At 42.1% G+C, this 14,385-nt stretch overlaps 1 protein-coding gene across 2 annotated transcripts in view; it reads right to left on the bottom strand.

Annotated features, from left to right (window-relative positions):
* NSD2 (nuclear receptor binding SET domain protein 2) overlaps window positions 1-14,385 on the bottom strand; it is a 103,651-nt gene that overhangs the window by 85,395 nt on the left and 3,871 nt on the right. The window lies entirely within an intron of this gene.

Below are 14,385 nucleotides of genomic sequence, written 5' to 3'. Positions count from 1 at the left end.
ATCTGCCTGAGGCTGTCCTACCAGTCCAGTATATCAGGAGGAACACTCAGGGTTTACCAGTTTGCTGACTGTATGAACAGCAAATAGAAACCTGAAGGACACTTTGGAAATGCTTTTTACAATGCAATATAAACATAGTGACTAGGCCTCTCGAAAGGTCTATGGATATGCCCGCACCGGGACAGTTGCTGGGCCTGGCTGGTTCAGGAAAGAACATAAGTCATTGATTCAGTGGGAAACCTTTACCCAAGAGTAGTGTTTGAACAGCTCAGGTCTTAGACTAGAATCCCACTTTGATAGTGGTCAATTTAATTTAAAAAATGTACTGTGGCTTGTGAGAATTAATTTATAGGTCAGCTTAAATAATCGGCTACCCTATTCTTCCATTTCTCTTTCCTGGCATTGTAGGCAAATTAATTGTATGCTAAGTCATAAATAACTTTAAGGATTTATGATCCAGCTATATTTGCCCTTTAAAAACTCTAAAGGGCAGAGACTTAAAAGCCTTACACGTTTGTGTGGCGCCAGTACAGGAGCCCTTGGCATGTAGGTGTCCTGTAATCAATAGTGAAATATAAACGTTAAATAATGGTGTCTTCTGAACTTAAGAGCCATGTTTTCTGCAAGGTTTTTGAACGCTCATGAGTATGTGCCAGGTAGACAAGCACTCTGGAGTTTGAAAGATGAACGCCTTTTGAACTATAAGCATCCCATCTCTGTATGATTCCTAGGGAGAAAATCTTCTCTTGTCCAAGCTTTTTGGATTTATGTAGGCCCTGTGGAGTTCACTGGTGGGTTTATTTGGCAGGTGGGCCTTATTAACCTGCCAGCAAGGGACTATTTGACCTGCTTAGATTTGCACAGCTTGTAAATAAAGATTCTGTCAGGGAAGAGAGATTCTCTTGTGCTTCGGACTATTTATATCTCTTATAACTGTGGCTGTTAAAGCTTATAAAGAAACAGAAGGTCTGGGATGTGAGACAGAAAGCCCTGAGGGAGTCTTACGTGTTGTGTTTGGATTGCTGTGTTAATATCCTAAAATAAACACAGCATGCCAGAAAGTGGGGAATACTTTTATTATAATTATTATTAAACTCAAAGACCTAAATTGTTGGTTATTGAATGGAGTATGGCTGAGCTTGGCTGCAGAGGACAATAACCTCTTAATTTAACACTAGCAGCAATTGGCAATCAATAGGAGCCAGACATTTAATGAGCTTCATTTCCCTCTTTTTTTTCTTTCTCTCTTTTTGTATTGTTCTCAAGTTTAATAATTATTAGTATTAATATTTTTACAGGTTAATAAAGAATGCAGTGAGTTTACAATAAATTATAATCATAATCAAGCTATGACTGATAGACTCTCCATCAATGGAATTACTTTATTCAGGCAGAAATATTGTACTGAAAGGTATGCTGTATTTCAGACTAAAAAATCCCTTCAAAAAGTCTTTCAGTCTGTCTAGTGCAGGTCCGACAACAGGATCCTCTCTGCCTCTGTAACATGTAATTTTTAATAGGTGTACCTGAAGCAGTGAAAAGACTTTTATTTTATTTATATTACTTATAATGTAAGAAAATGTGTTTTGTCTTATTCAGAAGCCGCCAGTTTGGACTAGTTGAACAAGAGCAATAATTTTTGAGAAAGGTTTCCTTCTGCTTCAGCTGACCTATTCAGACACCCAAGTGCTACTGCAGATCAAATGACACTGGGTTCAGCATCTGCCAGAGTAGAGATTTTGAGTCTATATTCCTTGTTCATTCATTTGAAAGTCAATTTTGCAATATTTCTGCCTTCTGTCCTGAAAGGGCTCAATAAGTGTTCTTCAACCTTAGATTAGACTGATCTGCTACTTATGCATTCTACTGATATTTTTAAATGTTAGTCACCAATTTATAGAGAATCTGTTGATTTTTTTACAGTTACAAACATTGGCTGCAGAAGTACTTCACCTGAGCATCGCTGCTGCGGCCCAGGAGAATTTGGTACTGGGGAGGGACAACTAAGGTAGTACCACTGATGGGCACTGAGTGGAGAAAGGCTTCCCAATTCTACCAGGGCACCACAACTTCACCCGTGGAAGCCACTCAGGAAAGATGCCAAGACAGGCAATGCCCTTTTTATTCCACCTCTTTTCCAAATGGGCATCTTCTTTTCTGAGCCAGATCCCTGGCTGCCGGCCCCGCTGTGATGTGGGACTGGCACACTGCTGTGCACCTGTTCCACAGGGATTAGCCACCAGGGACAGCCCATGCCCCGAATTTCCTCCACAGATGCTCGTACCCTTCAACAAGTGAGTCAGAACCTTTTGACTTGGAGCTTTTTATAGCTGTTGAGGGTAATGATAACCATCCTAATAAAGTCTAGTTCTTAATCTCTCATACTTAATGGTTTGCCATGGGTTGAAGAAGATACAGTGCTACTCTTCACTCCTGTCCTTATCTCTTTACCTGTGTACCAAAATGCTGTTAAGCTTTTATGATCAGCTGTCATTACATTGGAAAGTGAGTGCTGTCTGGTGGATAAGGTGGCAGGCTGAGGCCAGAACTGCCTCTGCTAATGAATTCACCACCGGGAAATCTAAGATGATATTATTTCATCTGCTGTTTTGATTTTCCAACAGATAAATACGTTCATTTGAGCATTCAATAAACAGCTCATGCTGAAAATTGAGCATGCCAGGGTTGGTTTGCAGAACTGGGCTTTACATTAAGTTTTCTAGTCCAAAGAATCAAATATTGTCTGTATTATTGTATTCATATACATCAATATGCACCATATATGACTATTATGCTAATTGACTATAAAAATATGCAGTGTGTTTTTTGTTTTTTGTCCACTGCTTATAGGCCTTCTTGTCATTCTAGTAAAACAAAGTTACTGATACAATTTATTTTATTACTCTTGAAAACTGTGTCCCTACAGCTGAGAGCATAAGTGTCCTAAATTTGATTCCACCCAAATTTGTTTTGTTTTCTCTTTTATTTTTCCTTTCTACAACTACATAAAAAGAATCAGGCACTTCCTGCTATGCCCTAAGCACAAATTTAGTTCCTGGTATATCCACTCTAACGTATGCAGGAAGGAAGGAATAATCTCTCTGAGGCTGTAGCGCTTTTACAGCAGCTGCAGTAGCTGTAGTTCAGACTGTCTGTAAGTGAAAAATACAGGAGGAATTGCGTAATGTTTGATCATTGGGAGTAATAAGGAACAGGCCATTCATAGGTGGGAATAATATGCTTGGACTAGCATTGTGCAATACTGCGAAGCAGACAAATGTTCCTGCATACAGGAGACTGCCATCTGCTATAATTAAAGCATTCATACCAGACACAAAATGCATTGAATAAAAATATTTATTTTTTTTTTTTCTAAAATAAAACCATCTGTCCTCTGGCCAGGATAAAGTAAGATTGATTAGGTACCACTTGTAAAAGGTAGATTTTGTAAGAGGAGGCTGTTAAGTGCTCTGGAGAAGAAGGATTTGGAAGACAAGGGTGATAAGATAAAGGTTTGTCCAAAACAGGACTGGGAAGTGGCTACATGGGAACTGTGGGCTGAGCATGTGGGAGGGAAGGAAGCAAACATTCATTTCACCCAACACTAAGAGCAGGAAAAAGGTGCACCTGGGGGGAAAACTTCTGTTTCTTAGTCTGCTTAGAATGAAATGACCTGTTGATTTCCGTTCTGGCAGGTATTAAAACCGTGTTCACTGTGCTTTTAATGTACATGTATCAACCAGTTTGTTGTGAATAGTTTGTCCCTCACCTAAAAAAAAATCCAAGCAGCAGCACAACCAGCCTAATTCACCTTTCAATCCAATAAGATTCTATTTGATTTAGCTCCAGCTACTTTGCTTGAAAGATATAAACTATTAATTTTAAGTAGCACACCGCAGGGCTGCTCTAGCTTCCACCTGCCAGCGGGCAGAGACATGTCCAAGGTACCCTTGCACCGCAGATAAACCGTCCCCAGACCCCCATGACAGGCAGATTTTGGCACAGAATAGCATGGAAAAGGTTATACTGCTGGTGCAGGAGGAAAATAGCTCCTGCTAAAGCAGCCTTTTGTGTAGTGTATCAGGAATCGAGCTCTGGCCCTCTTTTGCCATAAATGAGCTGTTTTAATAAACATCTCCTACAACTTCTAGCTAATAGAGTGGTTCATGCTTTACCTTATTAGCACGCTCTTATCTTTGCTATAAAAATGCGTATAATCAAGAGAGATTTCTGAGCGGCGGAGTGGATTTGTGAGAGCATCCGCATGATGTTTTTCCAGTTGCTTTCGGCCCCGTTCACGGATTTGCTCGCTGAGACAATGTTTGGAGTAAAGTCACATGATACATCTGCGTTTTCTTGCAGTCTTCCTGAGCTGTCGCACCGCTCTTTCCCATGCTAGGTATTCTGTTCATCTACGGACCTAAGCTCTTGCTTTTGACGGTAATAAATCAAAATTATACAGTGTTTAGGATTTCAGTCGGGGAGATTATGTCAGAATTAGAACATTCCTGACTGAAGGCCATATAAATCAATCCTTCAGCTCTTCCATTTTCAGTTTCATTGTAATGAACAGTACTCTGCTTGCAGTGAGAAAGCTTATGGTGCTGGAATACTGATAAGATGATATTGCATTCAGAGTTCATTTTCTGCTATTGGATGAAATCTGCAATGCGATATATGACATATGCAAGGGTTTGGGTTGAAAAGCCTTGAAATTTTCAAATTATAACATTCTAGGGACGAAGTTGGTTTGCAAAATCATTGAATCATCTTCATTGCTGAAAGAATTTTAATGAACAAAGTAAAAAAAAAAGGTCTTGTAGTAGAAATGCGAAAGAAAAACATATCACTCTTTCAAAGCTGTCATATTAAACAAGTTAATGGTATATTGTTGTGCATTTTTAACACTGGGGTGTAATTTTTACCTGAGTAGTAATGCCTAACAATCAACATCACTTTTCATACTTAAAATACTTGACAAGTGATGTTGCTCATAATAACATAACGTAGCTAAGGAGCCATTTTGATTGCTTGTGAAATTGTAACAGTGAGAAACAGGAAACTTGGAATTGGGATCAGACTGACGGGATTTGGTGTACGCTGCTGATTATTCAGGTGTTTGCCTAAATTCCTGCACCATTCGAACATACAACCTATAAATACTTACTAATGCATATATGGAACCTGTGCTCACAGGACAGTATAAAGCAAATATTACTCTTTGAACACTCACTTTACCCTGGGGAAATAACTGAAGCATGTGCATTTCTTTATTTTTTGACTATACACAGCCCTCCACTGATGTGCCGTATACCAGGGCCTGTATATTCCAGCCTGTTGCTTGCCCCCTTCCCTTCCCTTCCCTTCCCTTCCCTTCCCTTCCCTTCCCTTCCCTTCCCTTCCCTTCCCTTCCCTTCCCTTCCCTTCCCTTCCCTTCCCTTCCCTTCCCTTCCCTTCCCTTCCCTTCCCTTCCCTTCCCTTCCCCTGACTCTGCTCTTCCCACCAGCTTCCCCTGGGTCAGACACCCTTGGTCACCACTCGACCCCAATTTGCCTGTGGCCTCCTCCAGTTTCTGTGGAGGCCGTGGGCAGGAAGAGGAGGAGCTCTCCAGGGTTCTGCTCAACCTGAGGCGCAAGGATTTGGGGAGAAACACCCCAAATCTGTCCTTCCATCCAGCCCGTTTGAACCAGCTCGCAGAAAGGAGGACATGCCCAGAAGCTGTACAGGGCAAGTCACGCTTCAAACTGGTAAACGTTCTCCACTGCAACCTTAAAGCTGGAAAGAGGAATTCTGGCAGCTCCCCAGCTACTTGCCTGCATCGTGAGTAGTGCCCTGAGCGTGGAGCTTGCAGTTCTCCACATCATGTTTCTGGAAGGATAGTAGACCAATGGAGGTGGGAACAATGGTTGCACTGGAGGAGATAGTTGAGGAGGAGGTGGCCGAGTTTCAGGAGCAACAGTGAAGCTGTGAACTCACCAGAAGTGGGCCTGCAGCTGATGGATTTGGTTTCTGAGGGTGATCTCATGCTGCTGGGAACTGCAGGGTAGTCCTGAAGCAAGGTGGAGCGTAGTTTTTAAACAAAATTTTTAACAGGAATATTCAAGGAGGTAGCTTAAACATTATCTCTCTGGTTGTACTGGAAATCCAACAGCATCACCTTTTATCAGCAGCTTCAGCTGGGACCCTTGAAAAGACTCAGCCTCTCTGTGCTACCTGATAGATTGACCTTGACTTGGGCTACACGGTTGAGGAAAACATGTGCAGAGTTTTTACACTGCACTGAGCCCGCTGTTCTGGAGCGTAAGCACTGAGGGATGACAAGCTTAAGGCAAAGCACAAGGAGCACAAAGACCAGTGATGATAACCATGTGAAAAATAGAAGAACCAGAAGGAATGTGGGGAGAAGTAAAGGGGCACGGTAAGTAGCACACCGGGATATTATGCAGCTCTTCAGGAAACAATCACAGATGTTAAGCAGAACGTTAGGGAGGAACAAATCTCTCCAAACCATAATATCAGACCTGGCCAACTACAGCGTGGATGTGAGCGTGGGTACAGAAGCGTGGGCTGTGCGTGCCTCTGCAGCACGGAACACTGCAGACGGGTTTGCCACAAGTGCACATGCACGTGAGCCGGGACACAGCAATACACAGGTAACCTTGGTGACAGAGGCAGGACTGAAACACGCAGATTCACAGCTCCCAGCTCTGTGCGCAGACCACTAGACTACCTTCTGTGTTTATCAGCAGCGATGAAATAAAACAGTCGCTGCTGCAGGCGGAGCGGACTAATGGCAGCAACACTGTGCTTGCCCTGTTTCTCATACTCTTTCCCAAAGCGCTTGTTTCTGCCTACAACCAGAAATTGCATAAAGGAACTCACAGGCTTTTGGTTTAGCCCAGTGCAGTTGTTCTAGTTTCCGTAATGCCAAATGAATCCCTCATCCAACCTAAATAAAGAAAAAGATGTGGCACTGTTTCCTTGTGTCTAAGTATCTTAACAAATTCTAGAACAAATATACTCGATTTGGAAGCAAAAGAACATTTTCCTACTGTCAGCTCTACAAGCTGGTCTTGAAAGCCAATTGTCGCCGGATTCTTTTTTTCCTGTACATCAATGCGAGTAAAGCTCTGGAGACAAAAATCAGTACATTTCTTCTGCAGTACCTTCTCCCTGCCTTCGCATCCTGCCTCCATCGTGTCTGCAATTCTTACCTTCGGCAGGCTTATGAAATGTCTCAGCTGAATAAAAATATGTTGTTACTGGTATAGGAGAAGGATTGGAATTCATTTCATCTTTATTACAGTGAAATTAAATTAGTTATGTTGACATCTCAGTTATAAACGGAGCAAAAGCTACAGTATTTTTTACCCACATAAGTAAAATGACTCTGTTTATAATCCTGATATGGTATAGAGCAAAATTATTTTTGTATTATGCTGTTTCACAAAATAATGTAAATATATGGATTGCACAGGTGTTAGTAGGAGAAGAATTTGCTCAGAACAAATAATCCATGATCTTACTTTGTTTCAGTTAAATTCCATTTTATCTTGATTTCATTCATTCTCCTTGTGATACTTAAATTTGCCATAATAAAGACTCTGTTGGGATTCTAATTAGTGTCTTTTGAGGAACAGCATTACCACAGTGAGTTGAGAAAAATGCCAGTGGCTCAAGGAACCAGGAAAATACTTGGACTGGAGCAAAATATCTTTACTGTTGATTTATTTAAATAACTCAAAGTTTTAGACAGGAAGATATTAGATCATCTTTATAATGTTGTTTGTGTTAATGATAATTAATACAAAGCCTAGTATCACTCAAGAAATGTATTATTATCAAAGCCTGACCTAAAAATGTCTTTCAACTAGATCTGTCATTTTTCACTTGGACTATATTGCCTTGTTCATCTTGTTTTTTGAAATGTGCTTAACCAGACAAAAAAATCAGAGTAGTCAGAGAAAGGAAACATCTTTGAGATTCATCTCTAATGTATTTCCATTAAACTCAACAGGGTAACAACAGTAGTATCCAGCCCATATGCTCTGCAAAGGAGAGAAATGCAGTTCCATAGACGAAAGGCATGGGCTGGTTAAACCCATTTCTACAGCATCTTGTCTCAACATATTTGAGGGCACTATCTTTCTCAATTAATGTCAGCTTTGCTCTGGGTATACTGCTTGGTAGTTAACTGTTGCTGTTAGAGAGCTAACTTTAGATATAACACAGCTGGCTTATATAGTTTGCTGTTAATATTTTTTGTAATGGAACAACAAACGCAAAGCAAAAAAGCTACTAAGCAGAATGCAGAAGATTTTCCACCCAAATAAATCAACTTTAAGGATAAGAAAATCCAACTGTAAATTTGACTGACTCCAGATAAAAAAAATCAATTACAAACCTCAGGAACCCATCTAAGGTTTCCCAGATTTTTAAGTCTCCGGTGAACTGGGGGTTTCACATGTGCCTCTGTGGAAACACCACCAATCTCTAGAAAATTTCATTTAAAATTCATTCTTGGGCAGCTTCTTTACTTTCACTTCCTCTTACATCGAAGGCAAACAGAAAACCCTCAGGCAGCCCAGCTCCTCACATAGCACAGGAATGGAGGAAGGACAGACATGATGATTAGAGGGTATCAAGAAAACATTGAATGTATTTGAGGGAAAGACCATGGAGCAAGAAGAAGAAATCAACCTGAAGAAAGAAGACCATGGGAAACAAGTGCAAGGCAACATTTTAAGGCACACGTCCTTGTGGCTTTCATGGGTAATTACCCACTACAGGGAGATAGACTGTAACTTGCTGCCAGGTGGATTATGGCAGAAGTTGGACTTTACAAAAGTCCAAAGAGGAAACACCATGGTAAGAAAGCCAGAAACGATGGGAGTTCCCTACCCTGGCAGAGTTTCATGCTGCGAAGTTCTGTGTACTTACCAGCTAGGCTGAAGTCTTTTCCATTTCTGACCTGACACTTGTCTCCAAAAAATCCCCAACTCTATTGATCTGTTTGTTCTTTTGTTGGTGACAGCAACACCCGCAGTTGTAAGGATGGCAGAAACACTGTTGTGCTTGTCCAGAACCAACCGAACTGCCATAGCCACCATGCACACTTCAGGTCAAGTGCCTTGAGACCCACCAACAGTGACCCTTCAGTCCACCTCTGATACCTCCTCAGTTCCAACTCAGGACTCACATGCTATGGTTTTCGTTAGCTGCCCACGGGTAATTATTTATGGTCTCTTATTCTCAGCTCTATTTGCAGAATGGAGAAGGCTTTTAAAATTCAAAGCAGGCTCAGGCATGTCCTTTCCTGCGGGGAAACCAACAAGGGAAGTAGTGATGGATGCTTAGGAAAAGGAGCTCTTACCCACTTGTGTTGTTCCCGCTTTGGAAAATAAGTAGTTTAGGGACTTGCTAATTTCCAAACCAGATATTGCATCTAGATGAGCATGCATCAGACTTCATTAGGCCTAGCTCCTTTGAATTTGTCTACTTTCTTTTTGAACCTATTTATTTATATTTTTGGGTTTTAGAATCATAGAACAGAATCATAGAATCATTTCAGCTGGAAGAGACCATTAAGATCATTGAGTCCAACCATAACCTAACTCTGGCACTAAACCATGTCCCTGAGATCCCCATCTATACATCTTTTAAACCCCTCCAGGGATGGTGACTCCACCACTTCCCTAGGCAGCCTGCTCCAGTGCTTCACAACCCTTTTCATCAAGAAATGTTTCCTAATATCCAGTCTGAACCTTCCCTGGTACAACTTGAGGCCATTTAGCGCAACTTAAGGCCACTTGGCACAATTTGAGGGCATTAGAACATCCCGTGGCAACAAGTTCATATGAAAATGTATTTCCTTCTGCTCTTTTTTAAACCCTGCTCCCTGATAAACTGATTGAATTCATATGGTATTATGAGCAGGGATAATAACCATTTTCTATTCACTTTCCTCCCACCTTCATTATTTTCCAGACCTCTACGTATCCCCTTCCTGTTGCAGCACAGAACGCAGGCCCCAGCCTGGCTCCTGTTTACACTGGGCTTTTTGAATGATATGAGGGCTTTTCAGAGTCAAGCTATTAGCAGTGACAGCAGTCTCCTCTTAACTCTAGCCTTGCGTCTCTGCATAAGAACTGTTGGATAAATAAGTATATAACGCAAACTCGGAGAAGAGGCATAATTATTTCCACACAGGAAGTTTGCACTTGATAGTTTGGTGTCACAGATAGAAATGACTAGTCTAACGTGCTGTGAACTATACCAAGTCAGAGCCAAAGCAATTATCTAGTGCCTGTGAATCCTCAGGGTCAACTATAATCTCTGCTACCACACTTAATGCCAGAAAAGTTTGCTAGCAAACTAGCCATCAAAAACACTTCTTCCTCCCAAACTCCGTGGGATTAGTTTCCAAAATGGCCTGCAGTTATATCCTGCTCACCTTCAAATCCCCCCGAAATAGTACAGGCGCCCTGGGCACTACTGATTCAACAACCCTGGTTTAAGGATTATGAAAACCACGGCATGGCTCCGATATGATCCTCAACACAAACCAGGTTAAGGTAAATGTAAAATTGTGTATTTGCAATAATCCAAGTATAAGCAACATATTTGCATTGCATATCCAAAGCAATACACAGAAATGAAAATAACTGTGGCGCACAGATCATTTGTGGGCCTGGCAGAGCAGCTGGCTGTGCTCTGTAAGAAAACCAGGCACAGGTGCTGGGACTGAGCCCAGGGCCCTGGCTCCCAGCTGGCACGATGAAATACGCTTCCCGCGCCCCGAGAGCTCGGTGGCTGCTCCTGGGGACGAGAGGCCTCGCAAAAGGGAGGAGGCTGTTGCTTCGGCACGGCAGGAAAGCACCGCCAGCTGAGCCAAAGGGGAATGGAGTCTTTTTGTTGATATCTGTTGGGTGCGTTTCCTCTTTCAGTTGTTGGATGAGTGATTAAAAAAGAAAATGATCGATATATGTTGTATTGGAATGAGTGTGGGGCTTGCCACTCTGCCTGATGAGCAGTCTGGATGGCTGCTACCTGTTGCTCAGATTAGTCCCGGCAAGTTCCTCTTGCTCTATCCAGCGAATAAACTGCTGGACATTTGCAGCCCCCAGCTAAGGCTTCAGTTCGTACACAAGGTTCCCTCTTGAAGTTGCATTCAGAGGAGGGCGCCTGGTCTGGGGGACTTTACTTCCCCTGGATACCGATCAAATCCAATGGTAAAACTCTTTTATGTCAACTTTGTATTTTCTTATATACACATATAACATGCTAGACACACTCTGCACACTCGTGTAACCGGGATTAAAGCATGTAATGCATTACTGAGAAAATAACTAATCGCTTTAAGGTAACAGGACGTTTGGGGCTGAATGCCTCCTAAGTCTGTCTCTAGGGGATACTATAATAGTAATAAAGCAAACAGGGGCCTAAGGCAGGCAGGAGAGAGGTTGCTGATTACATGGGAAAGTCCAGACAAAGCGTCTTCTGTCTCTGATGCCTGAAATTCAGCTGCATAAGAAAAAGGCAGGATACTGGCAAAGCACCACTGGGATGTACTTGTGCTGATGACTCTTTGTGATTTTTCTATAGCTTCACATCACATTTTACTAAGTATTTCCCCTCAAGTTTCTTATATACCTACAAATAGGTGCAAAAGGAGTGTTGCCAATAGAGCTGCCCCTTTACTTGCCTTGGAGGCTGCCATTCTTTCTGTGTCACAAGGGTAAAAATGTTAATTTTTAGCGCTTTCCAACACTTTTCTGATATTATCTGGCAAGCACCAGGATTAGATTTTACAAATACATAACTGCGCTTGTTCCTTTACCATTCTGTGAATGTTACTGATAGCAACGGGACACGGCATGCATATGTATGTATAGGATTGGGGCCCAACAGCTTAGGTCCTGCTGAGGTCAGGGCGCAGACATCCAGACAAACACTGATTTAGAAAATTTACAGTATAGAGGACGGTTGTAGAAAGGGAAAGCGCACTGACCATTCCAAAGGAACCAATTCCTTTTTAAAATCTCTTAATCTGCTTTTCATTATCTCTGTGGGGAGGCCTCTTGAGAAAAGCAGCTCTTTGACTTGAATAAAGGAGGGGCTGTGGGCTTGCACGCTGGAATGGGGAGGTCAGTGCACAGCAGCACGGGAGACGGGAGCGTGAGTCAGGTCAAGGAGAACAGGATAAAAAAGTGTGCGATCTGTGTTACAGGCTTGGTCTGGATTACATAAGGTAGAAAGTTTCAATCTGAAAGGTAAGCAAGAGAGAGCGATTCAAAGGTTGGAAAGACATATTCGGGTAGGGTCATTCAGGCTGATTGTTAGGGAAAAATATGAGCCAGGACTGATACCATCAGCAAAACCAGTAAGAAAGAGGTAATGACAGCAGAGGCCCAAGAGGGTTAAATTCTGCACGGGAATTTTAAGCGTCAGGCTTCAGCAAATCAACATATCCATCTTCAACATCTTTCTTGTCTGTTCTTTTAACAGAAATACTTGGTTTTGCTTCCCTCCTCAGAGGCAGACAAAGCCTGAATGTGCCTGGGGGGCAACGGGACAACAGCATTTTCCCTGCTACCATACAGCTGTGCGCACGTGCTGGCTGTAATCCCGTCCCCTCTTAACCAGGGCTCATGGCAAGCAGCCTCAGCCTTGCCAAATTGCTACAGAAAATGATGTTATTGCCACTAAAATGGCCCTTGGAGGTAGCCATCCTCCTAAAATGGTGTGTGCTGACCCTCTGCTGTTGCTTAAACAGGCACAAACCAAAAAGCGACCGTGGTTTGCAGGGGCCTCCTATTTTTCCAGCCCTTCTATAATACCGGCTGACCTCCGCAGGAATTTGGACGTGTATAAGGAGTGCAGGATCAGGGCTACAAAATCCAAGATAGGGTGAGTGGAGGGCTTCCCTGGTTGCATGCGCTTCTTGATGGGTTTATAAAATCGGCAGTGGCAGATTTAGGGCTTTTATTGACAGCAACACAACGTTTGGTGTTTTCTTAGAGACCTAACTGAGAGGCAGATGATGGCGTAAGATTGTCGGCTTTCTGTGTTTCTAATTGCAGACAAGAACTTGTGAACCTTACAGACTCAAAAAAACTCTGGAGGCAAAGAATAACTCTAAATACATATTTTTAAAGCCTCTCATTCATAAAATCAGCGATGTATTTAGAGGCAGAACAGGTTATCTTAAATACAGAACTGTTGATTTTGCAGCAAAACCTCGGACCTTCTCATATCAGCTGGAACTAACAGGTGCATTTTTAACACTGGAGACTCCTTTTGTCTTTTTCTTCCCCTTCAGATTTCTCAGCGTCTAAATCAGTTTACTCATTATAGCGACATTTTGCCCTTTTCGCTATGTGTGCAGCCTGCACACTGCCTGCCCCCCTCCTCTGCTGGATTTGCCTTGGCCAGAACCTTCTCGCTCTTTCCCCCTGTCCTCCTCCAGCCCTGTTGACATCAGCGCCCCAAAACTCCGCTTTGGGCGATGATTATGCATCTTTTCCGCCTGTTTGTTTCACGTAAGCTCCATCTGCTGGTTAAAACTTGAATCTGTGTGATTTTTCACAATGAACTGCAAATGCTACTTTTTCCTCAATTTGAAAAGATTTTCAAAATTATCTGTTTGTACTCTCCCAGCTGTGTTCTCCTCATCTGCCTGCATGTCAAATTCAATTAATGACAACCTAATACGTTATTTTGTATTGCTAATTTGGGTCAAGCCTATGCAATCTTTTAAAATACCACTCTTTGACTAGAATTTGAGCAGGTAATTATCCCTGGCTCTGGAATGACTGTTTACAGCACGTTATTACTGTCATGGAAATCTCTGAGTAGCTTTTCAGCGCATTGTTGGAAAAGGCACCCAAGGCAGATTGTTTCTCTGCTGTTGTTAATGTGAAGCCGCTGCCGCTTGGTTTTGGCACATTATAGACAGGCGTGAACTTGTGACCTGGACGTACATACAGAGCAAGTCTGTAATCCTGCGACCACTCCAACTTTTACCTTCGGGCTCTGACATTTGCAGAGCAACAGGCTTCAGTATCCCAAGAGTCTCTCCTAAAAATCTTTAATGAGGAATGGGAGTATTTTTTTAAAGAACTACTAATAATCCATCAGTTTTCTCCCTTGAGTGGAAACTTAATGCAACTCGCTACACAGTAATGTCCTTTTTTTTTTTATCCTTTCTTTAGGTTTACACTGAACATTGGTGAATAAAGATGAGGTTAATCCCGTATTGTTAAACCTATTCAACGAGACAACCTCCAGATTGCCATGGAAACAGATTTGATAGACTAAAAGCATAATCCTACTTTTAAATACTGTATGTGGACCTGTACCACTACGTAGCTTATAGAGTCACAC

The sequence above is a fragment of the Columba livia genome, chromosome 4 (genome assembly GCF_036013475.1).
Source record: "Columba livia isolate bColLiv1 breed racing homer chromosome 4, bColLiv1.pat.W.v2, whole genome shotgun sequence".
NCBI lineage: Eukaryota > Metazoa > Chordata > Aves > Columbiformes > Columbidae > Columba > Columba livia.
The sequence above is the reverse complement of the archived record's forward strand: the minus strand, read 5'-3'. Positions and strand labels throughout refer to the sequence as shown.